This window comes from Bubalus bubalis, chromosome 19 (assembly GCF_019923935.1).
Source record: "Bubalus bubalis isolate 160015118507 breed Murrah chromosome 19, NDDB_SH_1, whole genome shotgun sequence".
Classification (NCBI taxonomy): Eukaryota; Metazoa; Chordata; class Mammalia; order Artiodactyla; family Bovidae; genus Bubalus; species Bubalus bubalis.
The window spans coordinates 18031034-18055373 of NC_059175.1; the positions used below are offsets into that span (position 1 = coordinate 18031034).

Sequence of the window (24340 nt, forward strand, 5' to 3'; positions counted from 1 at the left end):
TGCTTATGTTCTATATATTCAAAAAATTAAATAAACATAGATGTGAAAGGAAAATAAAGGAAATGAAAGCGAGCTGAAACAAATAAACCCAACTTTATTTCAGACTAAAAACACAACCACACTGAATGGGGAAAGAAAAGAAAGAACTATAGCAGGTAACTTATGAACATGGTATTTGCATATGTACTCTAAGTCTTGGGCAGGAAAAGACCTGTAGATACATCCTGAACTGTTTATAGGATCTTTGTTTTCTGTAGTGGTATGGGTAAGGCAATTCTGAAACTACTGTAGATACATGGTTCAGCAAATGTGTATATGTATTAATATTACTGGAAGCCAGGGTTCTCATTGTGGAAGAATATATAGACACGCAATGGGAAAAGGCAAAAAAGACCAGGGGTCAGATTGAAACTGGAGATACTTGCTATGATAATTAAGATAGACATGTATTTGTACACAGATATATGTATTTTCACATATACATGTATACACTTTTCTGGTTCTATTTGCAGAAAGAGCCTAGAAGCAAAGACCTTAGTAGCAAGAAGGATTCCTAATTCTCAAATCTTGGTCTCTATGCCATCATCCATCAAAAGAAATCAGGATTCCTCAGAAAAATGGTTGATTTCAGGCCTAGGGCAGGGTGGATTCAAGGGGAGCCTAGAACATCTTGTTACACCAAAAAAACAAGAGTTTAAAAAAAAATAATGATGATAATAGGGGCCTGTTACAAGGACTTAAGAGCCAGTTTGAAGGTGCAGACACTGGCTAAATCTTGGATAATCTGAGCACCAAAATAATCCAGGGATTACAGTCCAGCAATTGTCAAAGTGTGAAAGGAAGATCTGCAGAATACCTATGACCCTTTTAGGGTGTTTCTGAGGCTTCTAATAATGCTAAGATGTTATTTTCCTCTTTTAATTTTTACATGAATGTACAATGGAGTCTTCCAGAAGTTACATGATATGTGATATAGTAACACACTGAATGAGGAAACAGATATGAAAAATCCACCTGTCTTTTATTAAGTCACACATTAGGAGGATTTACATATAAAACAAAGCAATGCTACTCTTTTCTCTAATGTTTCTGTTTTGGAAAGTATAGTTATTTCTGATCAAAATATATTCTTTCCATAAATATGGAATGGATTTATTAGAGTTATTTTTAATGAATTATTAAATACTTTTAAAATTCCATTTTAGTTTCAATACAATAAATATTAAATACATACCTTACAAACAAAGCTCTTTCAATAATTATTAGGAGTTTAAAGGGATTCTGAGACCAAAATGCATAAGAACTATATAGCACTGAAAAGAAATGGAATCCACAAAGCCAAACCACTAAAAATATAGATAAACAGATGAATAAGTAAACAGAGATTAAAACACTCTTGCTTACCACAGAGCCAAACAGGATATGTGTAGTAACTGTAAGAGCTGGAAAATCATCATTTTATAACCATCCTGATAAAGAATGGTTCTGGTCAGAATCATTAAGAGGAGAGGATTCTGTCTTTTTTTTATTTGGATGTAATTTCCCTTTCCTCTACATTTAGGGTGTCCCTACACATTGGAAAACTAAATAAAACTTACTTGGTTAGAAATTTATAAAATTTCTAATTTGGTACCTCAAATACTGCTTTCCTAGGGTCTCGGTGACCCTACTGATGAGTAAGACCCTTGACAGGCACCAGTCTGAGGCAGGTGACACCAATGGCCCAGAAGAAGGAAACAGCACTTCCACGTTTCTCCTGACTTGGGCCACTGCTTCTTTCCTAATCCATCCACACAGGCTAGGAAAAATATTTAAGCAGACTTTAAATGTTGAAGCATCACAACTCACAAAATATCTACCACAGTGGAGAATAAACTTTCTTCCATGAACACCAAGTCAAAGATGGAGGCCTATGTTGGCTGTGGCCCACGAGCACATGCAATCCTGGTGAAGGTTTTCAACCAGCTGTCTACTTCCAGCCCAATATTTCCCGCTGGTGGAGCACCGCGAGGAGAATGAATGGAATTCAGGGGCGACTTTGAGGTGGAAAGAGATTGGGCTGAGTAAAGTGACACATCTCTGGGATAGCCATGCCCTTGAAAACAAGCAAGATTCAGGCCTTTGATGCCTGACAGGAGCCCCTGGCTTGGAGGAATGGTAATGAAGCAGGCAGGATGGCCAAGTAAGATCTTTGCTGCCTGACTGATGTCTGGTCCTTTACCCCAGTGGCAGAGATCAGTGCAAACCAGGTAATAATTCTAAATCAGTCTGTGTGGTGATGTATAGAAGACTGAATTTTGCATACGAAAGGAGGCTTAGAAGTGTCAATGCATAATATATGAAAGTGTGGGCTATTGAAAGCCAAGACCCATACTATATATGTTAGATTTGGATACTTAAAACCTTGTTATTCTGAACTCTTGTACATTTTTTTAAAAAACATCAATTAAGAGTACCAAATAAGAATCCTTACACTGAAAGTCATTTTCCAATTTGACTTACAGTGTAATTTGACTGAAGTTACTCAGAGGTAACTTTTTTTTACTATGAACCTGCTATGTACCAGGCAATGTTTATGTGCCCTTGATACATTATCCGTTATCCTTAAAATAATCTTTTACAGATGACGAAAATGAGACATAAGGTGATTAGCTTATCCAAATACACACAACTAATTAAAGTAGTAGAGCCAGTATTTGCCCCTAAGCTTTTTTTGGAATCCTAACAGTAAGCATTTTCCATTTAACACTTTAAAATTAGCATTTACAAAGTCTGCACATAATATCATTATAGATATCCAATTAAAAACTAACATTTGATTCATAACTATCATAAGCTATTATTTTCCCATAGTGATCAAATGAGGCATTCCTGCTTGAAAATGAGATGATTGTATAATTTGACATATTCTACATATATTTATGTGAGCACTGAAGACTATCTCAGCAGGTCTCAGCAGGTAATACTTTTTTAAAAGTAATTAAAGAGGCCTTCCAGATAAGCTTTCAGAATTTTTAAGATTGCCAACTAGTTCAATGGATTACCTAAAATCTTATTAGCTTCCCCATTCTTACAGGTTTCCCATAAGGAATCTCAGCTTCTTCTATCTTAGAAAATCCGAAATTATATAAAAATGCTTGGTTATTCTAAAATGCCTTATACAATATGGTTTAACTTTTCAGAACCCAAAAGTGAAAGGTCTTAAACTATACCCAGAAAAACAGTGGAAAAATCACAAGGGATCTACTTCCTTTATCACCATAAACATTTTGTGGCAAGTTTATAGCACAACAATATTCTTTTGTTTAAATCTGACTTCATAAATTTTTCAAAGGCTGTAAATAACATTTGTAAAATTTAGGTCTTAAAGTACACAGGAAGAACATCAAAATTTAAGACAAGAAAAGATGAACCTACTGCGAATTTGTGTCTATGCTTTTTCACATGGACAATAAACTCTTATTTACTGTCTTTTTTTAGAGTTCCATAGTAATATTATATGCAGAGTACATCATGCGAAATGCCAGGCTGGGTGAATCACAAGCTGGGGTTGCTGGGAGAAATATCAACAATCTCAGATATGCAGATGACATCACTCTAATGGCAGAAAGTGAAGAGGAACTAAAGAGCGTCTTGATTAGGGTGAAAGAGGAGAGAGAAAAAGCTGGCTTGAAACTCAACATTAAAAAAAGGATGATCATGGCATTGGGTCCTATCACTTCATGGCAAATAAAGGGGGAAAAAGTGGAAGCAGTGACAGATTTTATTTTCTTGGGCTTTAAAACCACTGCAGATGGTGACTGCAGCCATGAAACTTAAAGATGCTTGCTCCCTGGAAAGAAAGCTATGACAAACCTAGATATTAAAAATCAGATATATCACTTTGCTCACACAGTCAAAGCTACAGTTTTTCCAGTAGTCATGTCATGTACAGGTGTGAGAGTTGGACCATAAAGAAGGCTGAGCACTGAAGAATTGATAGTTTTGAATTGTGGTGCTGGAGAAGACTCTTGAGAGTCCCCTGGACAGCAAGGAGACCAAACCAGTCAACCCTAAAGGAAATCAACCCTGAATATTCACTAGAAGGACTGATGCTGAAGTTGAAACTCCAGTACTTTGGCCACCTGATGCGAAGAGCTGACTCACTGGAAAAGACTGATGCTGGGAAAGAAAGAGGGCAGGAGGAGAAGGGGATCACAGAGGATGAGATGGTTGGATGGCATCACCAAATCGATGGACATGGGTTTGGGTGAACTTCGGGAGTTGGGGATAGACAGGCAGGCCTGGCGTGCTGCAGTTCGTGGGGTTGCAGAGTCGGACATGACTGAGTGACTGAGGTGACTGACTGACCAGGAGACAGTGAAGGACGGAGGAACCTGGCGTGCTGCAGTCCATGGGGTCACAAAGATCGTACATGACTAAGTGACTGAACAACCAACAACAGTAATATTATAAGCAAATAAAACTTGAAAATTCTCAAAATGCTATTCAAACAATAAGGTGGTTTAGTCGCTAAGTCATGTCCAACTCTTGTGACCCCATGGACTATATAGACTACCAGACTCCTCTGTCCATGGGATTCTCCACGCAAGAACACTCAAGTGGGTTGCCATTTCCTTCTCCAGGGGATTATCTTGACCTAGGAATCGAACCCTGGTCTCTTGAACTGCAGGCAGATTCTTTAACGACTGAGCTACAAGAGAAGTCCCTATATATTGAGGAATCTATTACAATAATCTAAAAAGATTCAAAGTCAAAAGTTCAGTAGGTTTTCTGATTCTGGTCCCGAGTCAGGCACATACATCTTAGAAATGTCCAGTATTTTACTTCATTTATATCCTTTCCATTACTGCAGAAATCAAACATTGAAAATAGCTATGTTTTAAAAAAAATAGACACCTGAATGTTCTGTATAAAATCACCTAGTTTCCAAACTGCAAGGAATTTTTTATGCTCAGAAAAAGTGCAGCTGTAATTACACTTGTCCCTCACCCCCAAAAGAATTAATCATTAAAAAGAAAAATTCAAATGATGGATTCATACTATTTATGAACATACATAATAATGTGTTCACTTTGAAGAGCTGAAAGAGAAGCAGCCTTCTGGTTTTGATTGATGTTTAGGAAATCAGTATCTTGAAGTACTTTATTCATCTAATATATTCTACAGTTCTTTGTAAAGCTAAATTATATTCAATGTATAAAGTATATTTATGTTGAGAATTTGAACATTTGAAGAAATAACACAAAAAACTAACATTTGATGATGCTGCTATATAACTATGTCTGAATCATGACAGATGAGTTAAATGTCTTAAATACACATAAAAAGAGAAGGAAAATAAAGGAGGATATAAAATTTTTTTTAGCCAAATTAAACAGGTTTTAAGACATATTATACAGAAATTTCAGGTTTTAAAAAGACTATTCTTACAATGAGGAAATTTATGATTGACTGAAAATTTTTTTTTTTCATTTTGAAGTGAAAGTTGTTAGCTAAAACAAACAAATTCCAATCTGGTACATCCTTAATATAAAAAGGAATAGTATTTCCTCCTCTCAAAATTAGCAAACACTCATAGTGTTGTAAAACAAATATAATCAAAGCATTTGATTTCCATTTGAATACTTGGGGCTGTCAATGAGAGGTAAAGAGAAAAGCTGAAGGAATTAATTTTTTAAAGTGGCAAATATTATTAAAATTTAGAGAATTATTAAACTACGCTATACCACTTGCAAACCTTGGGACTACCTCAAATTTTATTTTCAGATTTGAAAGGTAGATGACATGGCTGATCATTTGATTACTTTCTAGACCCAAACAGTTTCACAGAAATCAAAGTTCTTGGCCATTTCTCAAAGATCATAAAAGTATCAAGGACTGCACTGTTAGCTACCATGACTAATTCACAAAACAAATGACAGTTTTAAATATGGATAATTTAGTGAAAATAGAGTATATTTTGTGATGCATTAGTCTTAATTTTAAAATATATATATATTTAGTTATTAGTCCATGAAATTACTAATACCCTTCATTCATCTATTTAGTTTGGTTAACATCAGGCACTACTTATGAATGAACAGAAATCTATTCTGATATAGAAAGAGACCACATATACTCACCTAATGAAACATGATACATTCATGATACATACATCTATTTAATAGGAACTATACTAGTATTTGTGAACCAGATTTCTAAGTATAAAAACTGGGCTCAGTTGGTAAGAGACTGAGGTGTCAATAATTTTCAAACTCTTGTTTTTAAAAATACCTTCTTTAGTAGATGAATTTATGAAACTGTTCAAAGCAGAGCTTCTCTGGTTGAGGCAGGCAGGGGTCCAAAGTACAATTTACTTTTTCTCTCCTCCCCTTCCCTGGAGACAACCTCCTTACATTGTTAGAGTTCCAAGAAGCACTGTGCAATTCACTAACACAGACCGCGTACTGCACTTCTGAAACTGCAAAATCCACCCATGAACATATATTCACTCTCCAGACAAAATCAAGATCTTGTGAATAGCAGAAAGACCATATTGCTTCTCTTCCTACCCAATCTTTCACGTAGTTAATCCTGCGATCTGTCACAAACTCCTGAGTGATCCATGTAATACAATGCAGGACTGTTCCTTAAATTTCATACCCGAAGGAGTGGTGGTAGTGTAGTCACTAAATCGTGTCCGACTCTTGCAACCTCATGGACTGTAGCCCACCAGACTCCCCTGTCCATGGGATTTTCCAGGCAAGAATACTGAAGTGGGTTGCCATTTTCTTCTCCAGGGCATCTTCCCAACCCAGGGATTAAACCCAGGTCTCCTGCATTGCAGGCAGATTCTTTCCTGACTGAGCTACCAGGGAAGCCCTAAGGAGATACAGGCCTACTTCAGTTGCGGAGTACTTGAAGACGGGTGTCTCCAAATTACTGTGCACAAGAATGTGGGGACTGTCTCTAGTCAAGAGTATACTGGTAACGCACGTCAGGATATTACCTGCAAAAGAATCAAATAACTGGACTTAAAATTTCTTTTTTAGTAGTAATAAATGATAAAGCTTAACACTTTTTTCCTAAGCCTTGCTACTTCTTTATAAGCTTCCAGAGTCCAGAGACAATATAATTTAGCAACATATCAATAACATTTTGCTAAAGTGGTTTTATTCATCAGTATTATCTGATTCATGCAGAAGAGCAAAATCATATTTATTGAGCAACATTTATGTGCGTAGTACTTAGCTGACACTTTTACTTCCCACACCCTCCTCGCCCTTTGGGCCGAGAGCAACTTAACTACTGTATGACAAAAGCACCACCTATTGGTTGGCAAAGGGCTCATAACAATCCAAAGCCCACCTGCTTCCTTGCCCTTCAGAAAGACTAAGGCATAATTTGGGCTCTTCTTTTATTCCACCTTTTATTATTAAACCCACTTGAAAAAAATTTCAGCTAAGTCAAACCTACTTGAAAAAGTCTTCATATATATATATATATATATATATATATAAAAGTAAGTGTAAGTAAGTGTTAGTTGCTCAGTCGTGCCTGACTCTTTGTGACCCCATGGACTGCAGCCCACCAGTCTCCTCTGTCCATGAGATTTTCCAGGCAAGGATACTGGAGTGGGTTGCCATTTTCTTCTCCAGGGGATCTTCCTAACCCAGGAATCAAACCTGGGGGTCTCCTGCACTGCAGGCAGATTCTTTACCAACTGAGCTACAAGGGAAGCCACCTCAGGCGAAGAGTTGACTCATTGGAAAAGACTCTGATGCTGGGAGGGATTGGGGGCAGGAGGAGAAGGGGACGACAGAGGATGAGATGGCTGGATGGCATCACTGACTCGATGGATGTGAGTCTCAGTGAACTCTTGGAGCTGGTGATGGATAGGGAGGCCTGGCGTGCTGCGATTCATGGGGTCACAAAGAGTCGGACACGACGGAGCGACTGATCTGATATATATACACACACACACACACACACACACACACACATATTCTTTTCTTCTCCTTCATCTCTCCTTTTAGAAAACTGTAGAGTTCCCTGGTGGCTCAGATGGTAAAGAATCTGCTTGGAATTGGGGTTTGATTCCTGGGTCAGTAAGATCCCCTGGAGAAGAAAATGGCAACCCACTTAAGTATTCTTGCCTGGAGAATTCCATGGACAGAGTAGCCTGGCGGGCTATATTCCATGGGGTCACAAAAAATCAGACAGGACTGAGCAACTAATATTTCACGGCCTTCATTCAGAGTTATTACAACTCTCTTTAATTCCATTGCTAACCAATACGTGTTTTTGCTGCTGCTGCTAAGTTGCTTCAATTGTGTCTGACCCTGTGAAACCCCATAGATGGCAGCCCACCAGGCTCCTCCGTCCATGGGATTTTCCAGGCAAGAGTACTGGAGTGGGTTGCCATTGCCTTCTCCAGTGTTTTTGCTAAACATGCAGCAATTCAGATGAATTGAGGGTTAAAAGGGATTTGAGAATTATTCTGGAAACCGAAGCGCCATTTATAACACAATTACTATTGAAAAATGTGTTCAATTTAAGCAAGCTGCTTATGTGGAACTTTTGGAATTCAAGTAGGTTGGGAACTTGCTTTAAAACAAAAATATAAAAGCATTAAGACCTCACTGTGGTTTCCAAGGCAAATGCAGGAATAGAATTCTGATACAAAACTATATTGCATATACCTTCCCCCTTTTTAGAGTTGATGAACATCTGCCTTGTCCTGTGGAATCTGAATCTTTCAGTACACACACTGGAATATTCAAAAAAATGATGGAGATATATTGCTACTCTGCAGTGGCTCATTAAAGTTACACCAATGATATTAGATAATATTAGATCTCAATATTTTAACTTCATCTCTATGATGAAAATTACCAGGATTACATCTATTACTCTAACCACTTCAGTTCAATCCCTCATTCATGTCTGACTCTTTGCGACCCCAAGGACTACAGCACGCCAGGCCTCCCTGTATAACTAACCACTTACTGAGCACCAACCATGAACTGATGTCCTTACACTTCTGTTACACAGAGCTTTGCATCTTTCTGTAACACATCCTTAGTATCTAGCCCCTGAAGTTGTCCTGTCTTCATGGTAAACTCTGTAAGTTCTCATATGTGGGAATACCATGTTGAAGCGGGGAAATAAGACACCCCAAGCTAAGCAATCAATATGAAGCAACTTTTTAAAATGTAATTGATTTGTTTTGGGTTTTTTCTTGGCTTCAGGGCACAGCATGTGGGATCTTAGTTCCTCAACCAGGAATCAAATCCATGCCCCTTGCAGTGGAAGTATGGAGTCTTAACCAACTGGACCACTAGTGAAGTACCAATAGGAGGTCATTTTTGTTTTGGTACCAGTCAAGTAGCAAAGGTTTTGTCCCTTGGCCTTTCCCCTGTACTTCAGTTCTAGCCTGATAACCTGATTTGAATCCAATTTGTTACAGGAAAGGGAATGTTATATGCCTCTGCTCCATATACATTGTACTTGTAACTGCTCTCACCTGTCTGGACAGAATCTATTCTTGGTGGAAAGACAGATCCTACTCCTGCACACCAATTCCATGGTCTACTGAAACTTGTCTATGGCTTAAGGATGATGTCAAGTGCCTGAGTTGCCAAGCCCTCTCTGGCCTTGCAAATCTCCTGTCTAGGACTAACTCATCAGGACTTGGAAACCTATGGTCTGGTCTGTTGATTCATCAGTCGTTATGACATCTGGGCTTCCCAGGGGGCTCAGTGGTAAAGAATCTGCCTGCCAATGCAGGAGACACAGGTAACTCATGTTCAATTACTGGGTCAGGAAGATCCCCTGGAATAGAAAATGGCCAGCCACTCCAGTACTTTTGCCCGGGACAGAGGAGCCCGGGGGCTATGGTCCAAGTTGTCACAAAGAGTCAGACATGACTGAGCATGAGCACTCCTCTTCCCTCCTATGACATCCACCTGTCCTGAGCCTCAGTCACTTTTCCCTTAAAATCTCTCAAGTCTTTGGATTGTACTAGTGCTTTACTCACTTCCTAATTTAAAAACTTCAATTGTTTTCATAATATTAATATGAATATACTTAACATTGTATTTTTCTTGTTAAATTGGTCAATAGTATGTTTTAAAATTATTTTAAGATAATTTCAATTGATTTTACTACTGCTCGCCATCCATGATGCAAACTTTCAACAAAATACATAAATACTTACTAATGTTCCTCTAATTTAATCTTTTTATATCATTATTACACCCCTAACCCCCACCCAGGCCCTTCTTGTTTCATGTCTATATTAATAGAAAAACCTCTCTAATCATACTATATTTCTTTCTTACATAACCATCCTGGGTAGACAGTCAGGTAAGTCAGCCATTTAAGGATCCGTGCTGATGGCTATTCAGCCACTGTCAACATGTGACTTTCAAGGTTTCCTGAGCACTGCCATTTCACTCAGCTAAAAAGAAGAGAGGGCCCTGAGAAACATATATGCAGAGTTTTATTGGCCAGGTCAGGAAGTGACTCACATTACTTTCACTCACAGTGAACTAGAAAAAAACAGTGAACATAAAAAACTAGCTACACCTAATTTTAAAAGATGCTGGTACATGTAGTCTAGCTGTGTGTTCAGGAAGGAGAAAATGGATTTTAGTGGAGAGTAGTGGTCTGAAGTGACTTAGCAGCAGCAGCAGCAGCAGTGGTCTCTACAAATATATTCCTGGATAAAGCCAAATCAACAAAGAAACTGAGATGTGGAGGTCAGAGTGGAAGCAGGTGTGAGTGGGTCCAGCCAAAGGAGACACGGCTGCCAAAGAGTCTATTGGCAAGTTTGGCCTGGCCTTGGCCATTGCAGGAGGCGTGGTGAACTCTGCCTTGTATAATATGGATGCTGGGCACAGAGCTGTCATCTTTGATGGGTTCGGTGGAGTGCAGGACATTGTCATAGGAGAAGGGACTCACTTCCTCATCCCTTGGGTACAGAAACCAATTATCTTTGACTGCCGCTCTCGACCACGTAATGTGCCAGTAAACACTGGTAGCAAAGATTTACAGAATGCCATCACCACCATATGCATCCTCTTCTGGCCGGTGGCTAGCCAGCTTCCTCACATCTTCCCCAGCATTGGAGAGGACTAGGATGAGAGTGCGCTGCCAGTCCATCACTACAGAGATCCTCCAGTCCGTGGTGGCTCGGCTGGAGAACTGATCACCCAGAGAGAGCTGGCCCCCAGACAGGTGAGCGATGACCTCACAGAGCGAGCAGTGACCTTTGGGCTCATCCTGGATGACCTATCCTTGACCTTTGGGAAGTTCACAGAGAGGTGGAAGCCAAACAGGTGGCTCAGCAGGAAGCAGAGAGGGCCAGATTTGTGGAGGAAAAGGCTGAGAAGCAAAAGAAGGAAGCCATCATCTCCATGGAGGGCGACTTAAAGGCAGCGGAGCTGATCGCCAACTCGCACACAACCGCCACTGCCATCGCAGGCAGTGATCCAGCTGCGCAAGCGGGAGGCCGCGGAGGACATCGCATAGGAGCTGCCGCGCTCGCGGAACATCACCTACCTGCCCTGCGGACAGTCGGTGCTCCTCCCTCTGCCCCCCTGAGGCCCACACCTCCTGGGCTGTCTGGATCACAGCCCCGAAGATGTTCAGCACCACCTTCCTTCTGCTACCCCAGAAATCACTGTGAAACTTCATGATTGGCTTAAAGTGAAGAACATTAAAGTAAAATCACTTCAGATCTCTTACTCAATCAGATTAAGCTCTTTGATTCTTCTCATTTCCATCCCCCTTTTTTTCAATCCACCTCCCTACCCAAAATTGCCAAGTACTTACACAGACCAGCTTGGCTCCTGTCTTTGGGGCCGGCTGGTACTCCAGCCCAGGCACTGGCAACTGGCAGAAGAAAGGCAGGGCTTTGTGTGTGACAAGCTGGGACTCAGCAAGTAAACTTGTAGCCTCCAACCAACCCTTGATGCAGGACTTGAGGGAAATGGCACACACAGATGAACGGGGAACACAGGCCTCAGATTTCTCCAGTGGTTCCTGCACAGACCCAGCTGAAGAGAGGTGCTGGGGAAGGTCAGAGAGGAAGCGATCCTTCTCTTACCATAAAGCTGATGCTCTTTAACTGCGGGACCAGAGGAGGCAGGTGTGTACAAACAGCACAGACTGAAGAATCTGCCCCCGTGAAGGTGGGTGGGCCTGATCTGCTGCGCTCCCCAGAGTCCTGGAATGGACTTGGATAGTGAGAGCAGGCCTGGACTGAGACGAGAGTCCTGTGGCCTTCCTTTCTACCTCCCACCTTTGTGTCTCAAATACCCGGTGGATTTCCAGCTTGAAGGATTGCATCTGCCCAGGGCTGCACGGGCCTGCCAAAGTCGTGTGCATCCAGTGTTCCTGTCTCCCTGGTTCAGAGACTGTCCTTCTAGAGGGCTCTGTGCCTGTGCCTTGAAAGAAATGACCATGGGAAGAAGACATTTATGTAAATTACTATCAATAAATGACACCCAGACCTTTCAGTTCAAAAAAAAAAACAAACCCAAAGAAACAGAATACCAGACCATGTCATTTTGGCCCACAGAGAAACTTCCCCCCACTTTTTAACTGAATTATGGTTGACTCAAAATATTAGTTTCAGGTGTACAACACAGTGATGTTATTTTTAAGGATTTTATTCCATATAAAAATATTGGCTACATTCACTGTGCTGCACGTTACATTTTTGTAACCTATTTTATATCTAGTAGTTTCTACCTCTTAATCCACTTCACCTATCTTGTCCCTCCTTCTAATTACTCAAAACTGTTTTTACTGAATTAAAAATCTGGTGAAACACCACTACCCATATTTTAATGCAATTATAAGAAATACTTCAGGAAAAAAAGGTATCAAATCAATCAAGTGATGCTGTAAAAGACACCTGTTCATTACACTGTATAATACCTACATAGGAAAACCCTGGGAGACTCACATCAGATATGAGTACTGAGGATAATAGAAAACGAATGTCATTTTTCTTTTACGGGACTAGGAAAAATTAACAACACTAACCCAGCGTTATTATTGATGGTGCAGAAAAATTTACAAGCACTTATATTATTGGGAAAGTACATCAGCCAGTATGAACTGTGTGACCAACTTTGTTTCCTTTTCTGGACAGACCACCAAGAAGCTCAGCAGAATGTTCACAAATTATCTCTGCTGCTGCTGCTGCTAAGTGACTTGTCCGACTCTGTGCGACCCCATAGACGGTAGCCCACCAGGCTCCCCCGTCCCTGGGATTCTCCAGCGGGGTAATTACAAGAGAAACTTTGTACTTTTTTGATTGGTTGGCTTTTTTAAAATAAGAAACATGCATTTTTTAAGAAATAAAAGCAAAAGGAGGCTATTTTCATTTTTGTAAACTAAAAATTAGTCATATTCCTCCAAGATAGTTGTTTAGATGATTGATCTCATAGCCACTGTGAAGTTCTGACTGGAAGGCTTTCTCCATTTGAATTTGCTGCTATAAAGCCCAGAGTTACATTTGTGGTTCACTCTTAGAAAATGTGCAGGTAACGAGAGTTTATGTGAGAGCCTTATACCTGGCTCCACTTTCCCCTCATGCTGATTTTCCTCTCTCCTTTCACTGCGATTTTATGTCTTTTTCTTTGAGTCCTCAATCTCATGTCTTCTCCAGAAGGAAGAGAATTATCTTATAAAACAGTTTTATTGTGTCACAACTCTATCACTCTTTGTATACAAAACCTAAAGATTCTACTCCATGTATTTTTCGTAAAAGCAAGAATCAAAATTCCTCACCTCATTTACAAAAAAAAATCTAAATAGAAAATAGTTATAATAATAAACATATATTTATATAAACACACACGCAAATACGTAGGTCAAAGACTTTGCTATATATGAGAGAAAGAGAAGAAGGTTCAAAACACTCACAGTCTGGTTCAGCGGTGCCAGCATGATTTCACCATGACTCACATCAATCTAATGGCCTCACATTCCGGAAGGGACACCAAGACATTCTGTATGTACAGTTCTCAGTATGATAGTAACAACTTTGGCTCTTTGGCTATTACTGATCTGAAACATACTGGTGGTCTCAAGGGTCAAATGGTTAAGAACAGAGATTGACTACAATAGAGAGAGACAACTATAAGAGAGAAAATGCTCTATGCTATATCACACACTGGGCTTTCCAGGTGGCGCTAGTGGTAAAGAACCCACCTGCCAATGCAGGAGACATAAGAGATGTGGATTTGACCTTGGGTAGAGAAGATCCCCTGGAGGAGGGCATGGCAACCCACACCAGTATTCTTGCTTGGAGAATCCCATGGACAGAGGAGCCTGGTGGGTTACAGCCCATAGGGCCGCAGAGTCGGACACAACTGAAGCGACTTAGCACCCACACACATACCACACACACACACAAATATGGTACCCAAAACTGTGGAGTATAATGGAGTATAAAAGAGTCAACTGGCACAATATTCAAATTTAGACTTTTGCCATGATCTCGAAACAAGATTGTATATTCCATAATAATGTTCTCTGTGTTAAAGCTTGGCTTAAATTATACTACTATATCTCACACCTATTAAGATATCTACTATTAAAAAAAAAAAGAAAATAACAAGTGTCAGCAAGGATGTGGACACAACGGAACCCTTGTGCACTGCTGGTGGGAATGTAAATCTGTACAGCTGCTATGGAAAAGTGTACGGTGCGCCTTAAAAAAGTTAAAAGTGGAATTATCATGTGATCCAGAATTTTACTTCTGGGCATATAAGCAAAAGAACTGAAAGCAGAGTCTTGAAGAGATATGTGTACACCCATGCTCACAGCAGTACCACTTACAACAGACAAAAGATGGAGACAACCCAAGAGCCCATTGACAGATTAACAGATAAGCAACATTTGTGGCATATAGATAACGATTCAATATTATTCAGCCTTAAAAAGGAAGGAAATTGTGACAAATGCTACAACATGGAAGGACCTTGATGACATTATGCTAAGTGAAACAAACCAGTCACAAAAAGACAAACACTGTATGATTCTACTTGTATGAGGTGCCTACTTTCTTCTGTGTTCATAGAAATAGAAAACAGAACGGTGGTTGACGGGAACAAATGGGGAAGGAAAGTTGTTGTTTAATGGGTATAGAGTTTCAGGTTTTCAAGATGAAGAGTTTTAGAGACTGGATGTAAAACAATGTGAATGTGCTTAACACTACTAAGTTGTGCACTTAAAACTGGCTAAGATAGAAAGTTTTATGTTATTTGTGTTTTACCATAATTGCATACATATATGTATGTGTATGTACATGCATGTATGTGCAAGCATATGTATATAAAATTTACAGATTATGTAGCCCTGTAATGACAGTTCTTCAGCTTCTGGTAACTAAGACATGGTCTCCTGAAAGGAAGTGAATGGACACATTTAAAAGGTCTGGGGCTTATCACAGAAGTAAGAACGAGCATGTTTTTCTATATATTTCATCTGTAGCTTTTCCTCCAAGTGAATTACAAACTCCTTTATGTATAAACACAGTATCTTCTGCTTATCGCAGACAGTCAATATTCCATGCCAGGCAAATAGAAAGCTGGTTGGCACAAGAATGTTTAGGTTGCATGTTACTCATATCTCCAAATTTTAACAATATAATTTTAAAATAAGCTAGAACTGAAAGGAAATTTGGGAGATCATACTAGAATCATCATCAAGCCGTTTCTTAAAGCTCTTAAAAACCAAGGAATATAAACTTATTTCATCATTATTCATTCAAAGACTTTACGCATTAGGTTAAAAAAGTGCCCTCAGAAAATGTCATCAAACTATACAGAGGTGATCATTGACAACAGTGTGAATTAACTAAATGCCACTTAAACATAAACTTGGATCAAGGTCACACAATTTCTCAGTACAGAACATGGAATTTAAATTCTGGTCTGCATGACTTCAAAGCCTGTGCATATACCATTTCCTATCACCCTTTAATGTCAACAAATGTACAACCAAAATAGTTAAACTACTCTATAAAACTAAATGTAAGTTTGGGTACACTCAATACTTCTTGTCAAGAACACAGTTAGCGCTGATAGAGGATAAATCAGTTTAGTTCAGTCGCTCAGTCGTGTCTGACTGTTTGCAACCCAATGAACAGCAGCACGCCAGGCCTCCCTGTCCATCACCAATTCCTGGAGTCCACCCAAACCCATGTCCATTGAGTCGGTGATGCCATCCAACCATCTCATCCTCTGTCGTCCCCTTCTCCTGCCCTCCCATGTTTTATTTCTCAAATAACTTTTTAGTACTTGATGAGATCCTAAATTACATGGACTAAAAACAACTTTTTACCTAGAAGTGATTTTTTTTCTTTTAATCTTTCTTAATAAAGGAAACTCTTTGTAACAAGGAAAAGTGGGTTTATAAAAAATAACTATGTCCTCTTGTGACCTATTTATATTATTTTTAATAAAGGGCTACTTGAATATATTGACTCAAATAGTATATAATTAGAGGATGTAATACCACAGGGATAAACTTGATCTTTAAAATTGCCAGATTAATATCCTTTCTATATATATTACAAAGAATACAAAATTCTGATATAAATCTAAAATGCTTAATTTTGTAGATTAGTATGAATAGGCTTTAAAAATATACCTTGGCTTATATTTAAAAATATACCACAGAGCTGAAGGAGGGCCTAAAATTGCACCTCATCTTTTGCTTTTCTCTCTTTGAATATGAATGGATAGTATCAGGGTTCCCTTACTTTCTTGTTTCATTTCCGGAAACAGCCATCCATTACATCCCTTTCTCCAGGCATCTCACATACTCTGTGGCTTTCAAATACCAAATTTGATGATTGTTGTTGTGATGACTTTTGTTGTGGTGGAGGTTTAGTCGCTAAGTTGTGTCTTACTTTTGCAACCCCATGGGCTGTAGCCCACCAGGCTCCTCTGTCCATGGAAAGCCTGGCGTGCTGCAGTCCATAGCGTTGCAAAGAGTCAGACACAACGGAGCAACTGAACTGAACTGGCTTCCACATAGAGATGGTAGGGACGGATAGTTTCACTTGCATGTTATGTCAAAAGCAACTTTGACATGCAACCGACAAAGCCTGAAAAAGCAGATCCGATTGTGAATGTTCTTCTGCCACCACTCCTCTCCCAAATCGCCCATCTTAATCCACTCTAGTCAGACTTTGACGTCCTTACAGTCTCAAAGATGATATTTTGCACTGCCTCATTGCTTCTAGCAAAAGAATGAGAAACATCTAAATCACAAAGAAGAATGAGGAATGATACTTCTCCACTACAATGTCTTCAAGGAAAAAACACAAAGGTTACAGGAAGAACTCTTATTCAGGTGTTAGGGTCAAGATCAAGTTTTCTGACATTGAGAAATAAGGTGATTAGACCAGGTATAATGGGTTGAAGAGGGCTGCCTTGGGAGACAGTCTTGGTAACATTAACTTCTCAATGCAAATTATTAAACATTTCCATTACCCTTACCCTTAGGAAAATTCATTTATCCAACAAGAATCTTAAGCTTATAACTCCAATGCCTCATTCTTCACTTCATACAAAAACAAAACCTGTCCATGCCTTTGAAATAGTTCAAGGTACCCTATCATATTAAACAGCATCCACATTTTTAACTCAGTCTCCTTTCCAAAAAGTTTAATCTGAGTAAGCACTAACCCTGGGATACAAAAATAATTTGACACTGAGTTATTCTGTAAGAAATGATATGAATATTTCTGTGTTTTTTTTTTTTTTTTTTTTTTACTTAAAATGGATAAACAAGGAAACATATCTCCTCAGTTGAAAGTCATCCAAACATAATTTCCAAACTCTCCAAATCGTAAAGGGGGGAAAAAAAATCCAACGGAATGAATTCTCAAAGTTAGCTCCAGAACATATCAGGAGTTTAAAAATATATTAGAACTGGCTAGGTCTTATTCAGATACACACTTAAATTTGTGATATGAAAGAGAAATGAATTCATGGGTCAATAATAAGAATGCCATTTTAAAAGGAAGAATATGAAAATAATCAAGTTTATCTTGTTTTTTTCACTTCATGTTTAATAAATCACTTTGAAAGTAAACTTTCTTTGTTCTTTTATTCCATCCTCCATGAAATGAGAACTATAAAATCACTGATAAACTTTCCCTTCACCATAGCGACAGTATACACCCTTACGTAAATGCCACTTAAGCTGCCCCTAGGCAAACACGGCACCACCAGACACTCCATTTTACTCCTTTAACTTTTCCTGTCCTTAATACCTCAGAGGAAACCCAACTGGGAATAGTTGGGTCGATCCTTTTTTAGGCTGTGGGCTCTGTGGCAGGTTATAATCCTAGCTGACAAAGATAAGGTTCTCATCATGGTTTAAACAACATGAAACATCAGAGAGAAAAACGCGGCTGTTACAGCACTGAGGTCCACAGGAAGTGCGCGCCTAGTGCAAAGCACGGTTGGTTCAGAAATTACTGAGCTCAACCCTCATCTCAAAAACTTATGGCAGTGTTTTACTTTGCAGGTCTCTACAAATAACTAATATGACCTTGACACCAGTTAAGCTGAAAAACATATGCTGAATAAAAGATTTTTTTTTTTAACTGCAAGTACTGTGGTGTTGGAGAAGACTCTTTTTTCATTAAATTTTGAGTATGATTTTTTTTATTTATTTTAATTGGAGGCTAATTACTTTACAATAGTGTAGTGGTTTTTGCCATACATTCACATGAATCAGCCATGGGTGTACATGTGTTCCCCATCCTGAACCCCTGTCCCACCTCTCTCCCCATCCCATCCCTCTGGATCATCCCAGTGCACCAGCCCTGAGCACCCTGTCTCATGCATCAAACCTGGACTGGCAATCTGTTTCATATATAATAATATACATGTTTCAAAGTTATTCTCTCAGATTATCCCATCCTCACCTTCTCCCACAGACTGCAAAAGACTGTTCAATATATCTGTGTTTCTTTTGCTGTCTCGCATATAGGGTTATTGTTGCCATCTTTCTAAATTCCATATATATGTGTTAGTATACTATATTGGTGTTTTTCTTTCTGACTTACTTCACTCTGTATAATAGGCTCCAGTTTCATCCAACTCACTAGAACTGATTCAAATGTATTCTTTTTAATGGCTGAATAATATCCCATTGGAGAAGGCAATGGCAACCCACTCCAGTACTCTTGCCTGGAAAATCCCATGGACGGAGGAGCCGGGTAGGCTGCAGTCCATCGCGTTGCTAAGAGTTGGACACGACTGAACGACTTCCCTTTCACTTTTCACTTTCATGCATTGGAGAAGGAAATGGCAACCCACTCCAGTGTTCTTGCCTAGAGAATCCCAGGGACTGGGGAGCCTGGTGGGCTGCCATCTATAGGGTTGCACAGAGTCGGACACGACTGAAGTGACTTAGCAGCAGCAGCAGCAATATCGCATTGTGTATATGTACCACAGCTTTCTTATCCATTCATCTCATGATGGACATCTAGGTTGCTTCCATGTCCTGCCTATTATAAACAGTGCTGAGATGAACACTGGGGTATGCGTGATCTCTTTCAATTCTGGTTTCCTAGGTGTATGCCCAGCAGTGGGATTGCTGGGTCATATGGCAGTTCTATTTCCAGTTTTTTAAGGAATCTCCACATTGTTCTCCATAGTGGCTGTACTAGTTTGCATTCCCACCAACAGTGTAAGAGGGTTCCCTTTTCACCACACCCTCTCCAGAGTTTGTTTGTAGACTTTTGGATAGCAGCCATTCTGACTGCATGAGATGGTACCTCATTGTGGTTTTAATTTGCATTTCTCTGATAATGAGTAATGTTGAGCATCTTTTCATGTGTTTGTTAGCCATCTGTATGTCTTCATTGGAGAACTGTCTGTTTAGTTCTTTGGCCCATTTTTTTGATTGGGTTGTTTATTTTTCTGGAATTGAGCTGCAGGAGTTGCTTGTATATTTTTGAGATTCTTTGTCAGTTGCTTCATTTGCTATTATTTTCTTCCATCTGAAGGCTGTCTTTTCACCTCGCTTATAGTTTCCTTCGTTGTGCAAAAGCTTTTAAGTTTAATTAGGTTCCATTTGTTTATTTTTGCTTTTATTTCCATTACTCTGGGAGGTGGGTTATAGAGGATCCTGCTGTGATTTCTGTCGGAGACTGTTTTGCCTATGTTTTCCTCTAGGAGTTTTATAGTTTCTGGTCTTACGTTGAGATCTTTAATCCATTTTTAGTTTATTTTTGTGTATGGTGTTAGAAAGTGTTCTAGTTTCATTCTTTTACAAGTGGTTGACCAGTTTTCCCAGCACCACTTGTTAAAGAGATTGTCTTTTCTCCATTGTATATTCTTGCCTCCTTTGTCAAAGATAAGGTGTCCATAGGTGTGTGGATTTATCTCTGGGCTTTCAATTTTGTTCCATTGATCTATATTTCTGTCTTTGTGCTAATACCATACTGTCTGGTATGGTACAGTAGCGTTGCAATATAGCCTGAAGTCAGGCAGGTTGATTCTTTCAGTTCCATTCTTCTTTCTCAAGATTGCTTTGGCTATTCGAGGTTTTTTTGTATTTCCATACAAATTGTGAAATTATTTGTTCTAGTTCTGTGAAAAATACTGTTGGTAGCTTGATAGGCATTGCACTGAATCTACAGATTGCTTTGGGTAGTATACTCATTTTCACTATATTGATTCTTCCAATCCATGAACATGGTGCATTTTCCCATCTATTTGTGTCCTCTTTGATATCTTTCATCAGTGTTTTATAGTTTTTTGTTTTTTTTTTATTTTATTTTTAGACTTTACATAACTGTATTAGTTTTGCCAAATATCAAAATGAATCCGCCACAGGTATACATGTGTTCCCCATCCTGAACCCTCCTCCCTCCTCCCTCCCCATTCCATCCCTCTGGGTCGTCCCAGTGCACCAGCCCCAAGCATCCAGTATCGTGCATCGAACCTGGACTGGCAACTCGTTTCATACATGATATTTTACATGTTTCAATGCCATTCTCCCAAATCTTCCCACCCTCTCCCTCTCCCACAGAGTCCAAAAGACTGTTCTATACATCAGTGTCTCTTTTGCTGTCTCGTACACAGGATTATTGTTACCATCTTTCTAAATTCCATATATATGCGTTAGTATACTGTATTGGTGTTTTTCTTTCTGGCTTACTTCACTCTGTATAATAGGCTGCAGTTTCATCCACCTCATTAGAACTGATTCAAATGTATTCTTTTTAATGGCTGAGTAATACTCCATTGTGTATATGTACCACAGCTTTCTTATCCATTAGTTTTCTATATATAGGTCTTTTGTTTCTTTAGGTGGAGAAGACTCTTGAGAGTCCCTTGGACTGCAAGATCAAACCAGTCAATCCTAAAGGAAATCAAGCCTGAATACTCATTGGAAGGACTGATGCTGAAGCTAAAGCTCCAATCCTTTGGCCATCTGATGTGAAGAGCTGACTCAATGGAAAAGACCCTGATGCTGGGAAAGACTGAAGGCAAGAGAATTGCGGGGGACTTCCATGGTGGTTTAGACTGTAAAGAACGCCTGCAGTGCAGGAAACGCTGGTTCAGTCCTGGGTTCAGGAAGATCCCCTGGAGAAGGGAATTGCTACCCACTCCAGTACTCTTGGAGAAGGCAATGGCACCCCACTCCAGTACACTTGCCTGGAAAATCCCATGGACAGAGGAGCCTGGTGGGCTGCAGTCCATGGGGTTGCTAAGAGTCAGACACGACTGAGCAACTTCACTTTCACTTTTCACCTTCATGCGTTGGAGAAGGAAATGGCAACCCACTCCAGTGTTCTTGCCTAGAGAATCCCAGGCATGGGAAGCCTGGTGGGCTGCCATCTATGGGGTCGCACAGAGTTGGACATCCCTGAAGTGACTTAGCAGCAGCAGCAGCAGCAGTACAGCAGCCAGTACTCTTGTTTGAGAATCCCATGGACAGAGCAGCCTGGCAGGCTACAGTCCATAGGATCGCAAAGAGTCAGACACAACTGAGCAACTTTCACTTTTGGGTTCGTATCCCATCCTTGGCTTCCCTCATAGCTCTGATGGTAGAGAATCTATCTGCAATGAAAGAGACCTAGGTTTGACCCCTGGGTGGGGAAGATCCCCTGGAGAAGAGAATGGCAACTCACTCCATGGGAGTGAGTTCTTGCTGGAGAATCCCATGGACAGAGGAGCCTGGCGGGCTACAGTCCATGGGGTCACAAAGAATCAGACACAACTGAGCAACTAACATTTTCACACTCTCAAGAGAAGGTGGGTGACAGAGGATGAGATGGTTGGATGTCATCACTAACTCATGGAAATGAGTTTGAGCAAACTCTGGGAGACAGTGAAGGACAGGGAAGCCTGGTGTGCTGCAGTCCATGGTGTCACAAAGAGTTGGAATCGACTTAGCGACTGAGCAACAACAAGGCAATTGGTTAAGAGCACAGTCGTGGGAGCCAGACCATGTGGCTCTGAAATTTGCCAGGTTATATAATTTAGTATTACTTAAATTCCCTGTGCCCACTTTTCAGTTCAATTCAGTCGCTCAGTTGTGTCCGACTCTTTGCGACCCCATGAATCACAGCACACCAGCCTATCCATCACCAACTCCCGGAGTTCACTCAGACTCATGTCCATTGAGTCGGTGATGCCATCCATCCAGCCATCTCATCCTCTGTCATCCCCTTTTCCTCCTGCCCCCAATCCCTCCCAGCATCAGAGTCTTTTCCAATGAGTCAACTCTTCACATGAGGTGGCCAAAGTATAAAATAGGAAAAATAAGATAAAATACAGTAACAGGATAATTTAGTGCCTGTATATAAAGTACTAAGAATAGTACTTGGCACTTAGTATTAGATGTATTAGCTATTATTGTTATTATAAATTATTCTGTTGGCTGATTATAGTTTAAAAATCATACTACAAATCAAATAAAGAGTTTTTTATACTGAACTTATTTTGCTGTTGAAGGGGAGTAGTAGGCAAGGGGAAATTCTGACACACTGAAGTTCAAATTTGCCTGGAGCCCTGCAGAGTCTAGTGACTTCAGGATCAAAGAAGCATTTCAGAAAACTTGGTAGGAAGATCAAAGGTAAGGTGGCCAAGATGGAGAAGGAAGACCCTGAGCTCACTTCCTCTAAACAAACATCAAAATTGCAACTATTTACAGAGCAATGACTTATGACAACAACCCGAAAACTAGCAGAAAAGACTGTCAACAACTAAATACATAAAGAAGGAACCACAAAGAAACAGGAAGGAGGGGTAGAGATATGGGAGTACACTCCCACACACTTTGGTAGGCAACATACAAATGGGAGAATTATCACAAATGTAGAGGTTCTCCTCAAGGGGCAAAGGGTCTGAGCCCATATTGGACTCCCTTGCCTGGGGGTCTTGCATTGGGAAGATGAGCCCCCAAACATCTGGCTTTGAAGGCCAATGGGGCTTGTGTACAGGACAGCTGGAAAGCTGCAGGAAGCACAGACTCCACTCTTAAAGGGATTATGCAAACTTTCACATGCTCTGAGTCCTGGACTTTTGTTTGGTTGGAGATTTTTAAAATTATTGATTCGGTTTCGTTACTGATACTTGGTCAGTTCATATTTTCTTTCTGGTTCAGTCTTGGAATAGTATATGTTTCTAAAAATTTATCCACTTATAAATTGTCTATTTTATTATGCATAATTATTCACAGTAATCTGTTATGATTCTCTGTATTTCTGTGGTATTATTTGAAACTTCCTCTCTTTTATTTCAATTTTATTGATTTGGACCCTCTCTCTTTTATTAATGAATCTGACTAAAGGTTTATCAGATTTGTGTATCTTGTCAAAGAGCCAGCTTTTAGTTTCACTGATCTTTTCTATTGTTTTATTTCATTTATTTCTGCTTGGATCTTTATGTTTTATTTCCTTTTACTAACTTTGGTTTTTGTTTGCTTCTTTATCTAGTGGCTTTAGGTGTAAAGTTAGGTTATTTAAGATTTTTCTTATTTCCTAAGGTAAGCTTGTATTGTATAAACTTCCCTCTTAGAACTGCTTTTGCTGTGTCCCATAGGTTTTAGATCATTGTGTTTTCGCTTTCCTTCATCTCTAGATACTTTTTTATTTTTTCTTTGATTTCTTCAGTGATCCATCAGTTGTTTAGTAGCATATTGTTTAGTCTCCACATGTTTGTGTTTTTTTTTTTTTCAGTTGATTTCCAGGGACATAGTGTTGTGGTTGGAAAAGATACTTGATATGATTTCAGTCTTAAATTTACTGAGTTTTGTTTTGTGGACTAGCTTGTGACACTGAGATGTGTTCATTTCTCAG

General features: G+C 39.6%; 1 protein-coding gene and 1 pseudogene across 3 annotated transcripts in view; one reads left to right on the forward strand and one right to left on the reverse strand.

The window, feature by feature from the left end:
- NDUFAF2 (NADH:ubiquinone oxidoreductase complex assembly factor 2) overlaps positions 1-24340 on the reverse strand; it is a 185226-nt gene that overhangs the window by 80939 nt on the left and 79947 nt on the right. The window lies entirely within an intron of this gene.
- LOC102405477 lies at positions 1903-11589 on the forward strand (annotated as a pseudogene).